Source organism: Lolium rigidum, chromosome 7 (genome assembly GCF_022539505.1).
Source record: "Lolium rigidum isolate FL_2022 chromosome 7, APGP_CSIRO_Lrig_0.1, whole genome shotgun sequence".
Classification (NCBI taxonomy): Eukaryota; Viridiplantae; Streptophyta; class Magnoliopsida; order Poales; family Poaceae; genus Lolium; species Lolium rigidum.
This window is the reverse complement of record NC_061514.1, coordinates 218,874,202-218,881,795: the sequence shown is the minus strand read 5'-3', so window position 1 is coordinate 218,881,795 and position 7,594 is coordinate 218,874,202.

Here is a 7,594-nt window from a genome sequence, read left to right as displayed (position 1 = left end):
TGTGATAGGTGGTGCATAGGAGGTATCCTGCCGCTGCGCGGAGGTCTCGCGCAATACTAAAATGCGCACCATGTAGCTCCTTCCCAAAAAAAGCCCTTCCCAAGACCACCCGAAATGGAAAAACCGTCGCCGCGTGGTTCAGATTGGAAATCCGCGACCGGGGCCTTGCTTCCCATCCGAAGGCCATATGGCATGTGATAGGTGGTGCGTAGGAGGTATCCTCCCGCTGCGCGGAGGTCTCGCGCAATAGTAATATGCGCACCATGTAGCTCCTACACAAAAAAAGCCCTTCCGGCACCCCGAAAATGGAAAAACCGTCGCCCGTGGTTTGGATTGGAAATCCGCGACCGGGGCCTTGCTTCCCATCCTAAGGCTTATGCACGTGCCAAATATGGCCTCGTTCCGGCAAACTATGTGGTGAAACGGGCCATTTCCTACTCATTTCCCCTAAAAGCCATAGAACTCTGGACGTGATAGCCCTATTCGTGAAGGGATTTTCAAGATAATTGCCGTATCTCAAATACGTCTTTTGAAGTGGTTACTAGGACACATAAAATGACGCCACGCGGCTCCGCTCGACTTTTTGGCTCCGTTTACTTTGCCAACTGCGGAAAACGGGCCGCCGGGACATGCGTGCACGACCGTACCGGGAGCGCGCGTGCACCCGTCCGCCAACGCGCGAAACGGAAAACATTTAGCACATAAAATGACGCGTATTAGACCTAAAATCATTTTTCCCTCCATTTATTGAGCGAAGGAAAGTGTGGCCCCATTTCAAATCCGGTCAGTTTCCAGCGGATTCGGCGGGACACCGCAGGAAGCGGGAGGGATTCCCAGATGGCTACCGCGCGCATATGGCATGTGATAGGTGGTGCATAGGAGGTATCCTACCGCTGCGCGGAGGTCTCGCGCAATACTAAAATGCGCACCATGTAGCTCCTTCACAAAAAAAAACCCTTCCGGCACCAGAAAATGGAAAAACCGTCGCCCGTGGTTCGGATTGGAAATCCGCGACCGGTGCCTTGCTTCCCATCCTAGGGCCCACGCACGTGCCAGATATGGCCTCGTTACGACAAACTATGTGGTGAAACGGGCCGTTTCCTACTCATTTCCCCTAAAAGCCATAGAACTACGGACGTGATAGCCCTATTCGTGAAGGGATTTTCAAGATAATTGCCGTATCCCAATTCCGTCTTTTGAAGTGGTTACTAGGACACATAAAATGACGCCACGCGGCTCCGCTCGACTTTTTGGCTCCGTTTACTTTGCCAACTGCGGAAAACGGGGCCGCCGGGACATGCGGTACGGCCGTACCGGGAGCGCGCGTGCACCCGTCCGCCAACGCGCGAAACGGAAAACATTTAGCAAATAAAATGATGCGTCCTAGACCTAAAAATATTTTTCCCTCCATTTATTGAGCGAAGGAAAGTGTGGCCCCAGTTCAAATCCGGTCAGTTTCCAGCGGATTCGGCGGACACCGCGAGAAGCGGGAGGGATTCCCAGATGGCTACCGCGCGCATATGGCATGTGATAGCTGGTGCGTAGGAGGTATCCTACCGCTGCGCGGAGGTCTCGCGCAATACTAAAATGCGCACCATGTAGCTCCTTCACAAAAAAAGCCCTTCCGCACCCCGAAAATGGAAAACCGTCGCCCGTGGTTCGGATTGGAAATCCGCGACCGGGGCCTTGCTTCCCATCCTAGGGCCCACGCACGTGCCAAATATGGCCTCGTTCCGACAAACTATGTGGTGAAACGGGCCGTATCCTACTCATTTCCCCTAAAAGCCATAGAACTTCGGACGTGATAGCCCTATTCGTGAAGGGTTTTTCAAGATAATTGACGTATCCCAATTCCGTCTTTTGAAGTGGTTACTAGGACACATAAAATGACGCCACACGGCTCCGCTCGACTTTTTGGCTCCGTTTACTTTGCCAACTGCGCAAAACGGGGCCGTCGGGACATGTGGTACGGCCGTACCGGGAGCGCGCGTGCACCCGTCCGCCAACGCGCGAAACGGAAAACATTTAGCACATAAAATGACGCGTCCTAGACCTAAAAATATTTTTCGCTCCATTTATTGAGCGAAGGAAAGTGTGGCCCCACTTCAAATCTGGTCAGTTTCCAGCGGATTCGGCGGGACACCGCAGGAAGCGGGAGCGATTCCCAGATGGCTACCGCGCCCATATGGCATGTGATAGGTGGTGCGTAGGAGGTATCCTACCGCTGTGCGGAGGTCTCGCGCAATACTAAAATGCGCACCATGTAGCTCCTTCCCAAAAAAAAAAGCCCTTCCGGCACCCGTGAAAATGGAAAACCGTCGCCCGTGGTTCGGATTGGAAATCCACGACAGGGGCCTTGCTTCCCATCCTAAGGCCCACGCACGTACCAAATATGGCCTCGTTCCGACAAACTATGTGGTGAAACGGGCCGTATCCTACTCATTTCATCTAAAAGCCATAGAACTCCGGACGTGATAGCCCTATTCGTGAAGGGTTTTTCAAGATAATTGACGTATCCCAATTCCGTCTTTTGAAGTGGTTACTAGGGCACATAAAATGACGCCACACGGCTCCGCTCGACTTTTTGGCTCCGTTTACTTTGCCAACTGCGCAAAACGGGGCCGTCGGGACATGCGGTACGGCCGTACCGGGCGCGCGCGTGCACCCGTCCGCCAACGCGCGAAACGGAAAACATTTAGCACATAAAATGACGCTTCCTAGACCTAAAAACATTTTTACCTCCATTTATTGAGCGAAGGAAAGTGTGGCCCCGGCTCAAATCCGGTCGGCTTCAGGCGGATTCGGCGGGACACCGCAGGAAGCGGGAGGGATTCCCAGATGGCTACCGCGCGCATATGGCATGTGATAGATGGTGCGTAGGAGGTATCCTACCGCTGTGCGGAGGTCTCGCGCAATACTAAAATGCGCACCATGTAGCTCCTTCCCAAAAAAAAAAGCCCTTCCGGCACCCCGAAAATGGAAAAACCGTCGCCCGTGGTTCAGATTGGAAATCCGCGACCGGGGCCTTGCTTCCCATCCGAAGGCCATATGGCATGTGATAGGTGGTGCGTAGGAGGTATCCTACCGCTGCGCGGAGGTCTCGCGCAATAGTAATATGCGCACCATGTAGCTCCTACACAAAAAAAGCCCTTCCGGCACCCCGAAAATGGAAAAACCGTCGCCCGTGGTTTGGATTGGAAATCCGCGACCGGGGCCTTGCTTCCCATCCTAAGGCCCATGCACGTGCCAAATATGGCCTCGTTCCGACAAACTATGTGGTGAAACGGGCCATTTCCTACTCATTTCCCCTAAAAGCCATAGAACTCTGGACGTGATAGCCCTATTCGTGAAGGGATTTTCAAGATAATTGCCGTATCTCAAATCCGTCTTTTGAAGTGGTTACTAGGACACATAAAATGACGCCACGCGGCTCCGCTCGACTTTTTGGCTCCGTTTACTTTGCCAACTGCGGAAAACGGGGCCGCGCGGACATGCGGTACGGCCGTACCGGGAGCGCGCGTGCACCCGTCCGCCAACGCGCGAAACGGAAAACATTTAGCACATAAAATGACGCGTATTAGACCTAAAATCATTTTTCCCTCCATTTATTGAGCGAAGGAAAGTGTGGCCCCAGTTCAAATCCGGTCAGTTTCCAGCGGATTCGGCGGGACACCGCAGGAAGCGGGAGGGATTCCCGTGATGGCTACCGCGCACATATGGCATGTGATAGGTGGTGCATAGGAGGTATCCTACCCGCTGCGCGGAGGTCTCGCGCAATACTAAAATGCGCACCATGTAGCTCCTTCACAAAAAAAACCCTTCCGGCACCAGAAAATGGAAAAACCGTCGCCCGTGGTTCGGATTGGAAATCCGCGACCGGTGCCTTGCTTCCCATCCTAGGGCCCATGCACGTGCCAGATATGGCCTCGTTACGACAAACTATGTGGTGAAACGGGCCGTTTCCTACTCATTTCCCCTAAAAGCCATAGAACTCCGGACGTGATAGCCCTATTCGTGAAGGGTTTTTCAAGATAATTGCCGTATCCCAATTCCGTCTTTTGAAGTGGTTACTAGGACACATAAAATGACGCCACGCGGCTCTGCTCGACTTTTTGGCTCCATTACTTCGCCAACTGCGCAAAACGGGGCCGCCGGGACATGCGGTACGGCCGTACCGGGCGCGCGCGTGCACCCGTCCGCCAACGCGCGAAACGGAAAACATTTAGCACATAAAATGACGCGTCCTAGACCTAAAAATATTTTCCCTCCATTTATTGAGCGAAGGAAAGTGTGGCCCCAGTTCAAATCCGGTCAGTTTCCATCGGATTCGGCGGGACACCGCAGGATGCTGGAGGGATTCCCAGATGGCTAACGCGCACATATGGCATGTGATAGGTGGTGCGTAGGAGGTATCCTACCACTGCGCGGAGGTCTCGCGCAATACTAAAATGCGCACCATGTAGCTCCTTCACAAAAAAAGCCCTTCCGCACCCCGAAAATGGAAAACTGTCGCCCGTGGTTCGGATTGGAAATCCGTGACCGGGCCTTGCTTCCCATCCTAGGGCCCACGCACGTGCCAAATATGGCCTCGTTACAACAAACTATGTGGTGAAACGGGCCGTTTCCTACTCATTTCCCCTAAAAGCCATAGAACTCCGGACGTGATAGCCCTATTCGTGAAGGGTTTTTCAAGATAATTGCCGTATCCCAATTCCGTGTTTTGAAGTGGTTACTAGGACACATAAAACGACGCCACGCGGCTCCGCTCGACTTTTTGGCCCCGTTTACTTCGCCAACTGCGCAAAACGGGGCCGCCGAGACATGCGGTACGGCCGTACCGGGCGCGCGCGTGCACCCGTCCGCCACCGGGCGAAACGGAAAACATTTAGCACATAAAATGACGCGTCCTAGACGTAAAAATATTTTTCCCTCCATTTATTTAGCGAAGGAAAGTGTGGCCCCAGTTCAAATCCGGTCAGTTTCCAGCGGATTCGGCGGGACACCGCAGGAAGCGGGAGGGATTCCCAGATGGCTACCGCGCGCATATGGCATGTGATAGGTGGTGTGTAGGAGGTATGCTACCGCTGCGCGGAGGTCTCGCGCAATACTAAAATGTGCACCTTGTAGCTCCTCCACAAAAAAAAGCCCTTCCGGCACCCCGAAAATGGAAAATTCCGTCGCCCGTGGTTCGGATTGGAAATCCGTGACCGGGGCCTTGATTCCCATCGTAGGGCCCACGCACGTGCCAAATATGGCCTCGTTACAACAAACTATGTGGTGAAACAGGCCGTTTCCTACTCATTTCCCCTAAAAGCCATAGAACTCCGGACGTGGTAGCCCTATTCGTGAAGGGTTTTTCAAGATAATTGACGTATCCCAATTCCGTCTTTTGAAGTGGTTACTAGGACACATAAAATGACGCCACGCGGCTCCGCTCGACTTTTTGGCTCCGTTTACTTTGCCAACTGCGCATAACGGGGCCGCCGGGACATGCGGTACGGCCGTACCGGGAGCGCGCGTGCACCCGTCCGCCAACGCGCGAAACGGAAAACATTTAGCACATAAAATGACGCGTCGTAGACCTAAAAATATTTTTCCCTCCATTTATTGAGCGAAGGAAAGTGTGGGCCCAGTTCAAATCCGGCCGGTTTCCAACGGATTCGGGGGACACCGCAGAAGCGGGAGGGATTCCCGGATGGCTACCGCATGCATATGGCATGTGATAGGTGGTGCGTAGGAGGTATCCTACCGCTGCGCGGAGGTCTCGTGCTATACTAAAATGCGCACCATGTAGCTCCTTCACAAAAAGCCCTTCCAGACTCCCGAAAATGGAAAAACCGTCGCCCGTGGTTCGGATTGGAAATCCGTGACCGGGGCCTTGCTTCCCATCCTAGGGCCCACGCACGTGCCAAATATGGCCTCGTTAAAACAAACTATGTGGTGAAACGGGCCGTTTCCTACTCATTTCCCCTAAAAGCCATAGAACTCCGGACGTGATAGCCCTATTCGTGAAGGGTTTTTCAAGATAACTGACGTATCCCAGTTCCGTCTTTTGAAGTGGTTACTAGGACACATAAAATGACGCCACGCGGCTCCGCTCGACTTTTTGGCTCCGTTTACTTTGCCAACTGCACAAAGCGGGGCCGCCGGGACATGCGGTACGGCCGTACCGGGAGCGCGCGTGCACCCGTCCGCCGACGCACGAAACGGAAAACATTTAGCACATAAAATGACGCGTCCTAGAACTAAAAATATTTTCCCTCCATTTATTGAGCGAAGGAAAGTGTGGCCCCAGCTCAAATCCGGTCGTTTCCACGGATTCGGCGGGACACCGCAGGAAGCGGGAGGGATTCCCGGATGAGCTACCGCGCGCATATGGCATGTGATATGTGGTGCGTAGGAGGTATCCTACCGCTGCGCGGAGGTCTCGCGCAATACTAAAATGCGCACCATGTAGCTCCTTCACAAAAAAAAACCATTCCGGCACCCCGAAAATGGAAAAACCGTCGCCCGTGGTTCGGATTGGAAATCCGCGACCGGAGCCTTGCGTCCCATCCTTGGGCCCACGCACGTGCCAAATATGGCCTCGTTCCGACAAACTATGTGGTGAAACAGGCCGTTTCCTACTCATTTCATCTAAAAGTCATAGAACTTCGGACGTGATAGCCCTATTCGTGAAGGGTTTTTCAAGATAATTGATGTATCCAAATTCCGTCTTTTGAAGTGGTTACTAGGACACATAAAATGACGCCACGTGGGTCCGCTCGAATTTTTGGCTCCGTTTACTTTGCCAACTGCGCAAAACGGGGTCATCGGGACTTGCGGTACGACCGTACCGGGAGCGCGCGTGCACCCGTCCGCCAACGCGCGAAACGGAAAACATTTAGCACATAAAATGATGCTTCCTAGACCTAAAAACATTTTTCCCTCCATTTATTGAGCGAAGGAAAGTGTGGCCCCAGTTCAAATCCGGTCGGCTTCCAGCGGATTCGGCGGGACACCGCAGAAGCGGGAGGGATTCCCGCATGGCTACCACGCGCATATGGCATGTGATAGGTGGTGCGTAGGAGGTATCCTACCGCTGCGCGGAGGTCTCGCGCAATACTAAAATGCGCACCATGTAGCTCCTTCACAAAAAAGCCCTTCCGGCACCCCGAAAATGGAAAAACCGTCGCCCGTGGTTCGGAGTGGAAATCCGCGACCGGGGCCTTGCTTCCAATCCTAAGGCCCACGCACGTGCCAAATATGGCCTCGTTCCGACAAACTATGTGGTGAAACGGGCCATTTCCTACTCATTTCCCCTAAAAGCCATAGAACACCGGACGTGATAGCCCTATTCGTGAAGGGTTTTTCAAGATAATTGCCGTATCCCAATTCCGTCTTTTGAAGTGGTTACTAGGACACATAAAATGACGCCACGCGGCTCCGCTCGACTTTTTGGCTCCGTTTACTTTGCCAACTCGGGCAAAACGGGGCCGCCGGGACATGCGGTACGTCGCATCGGCGCGCGGGTGCACCCGTCCGCCAACGCGCGAAACGGAGAACATTTAGCACATCAAATGACGCGTCCTAGACCTAAAAACATAGCAGTCGA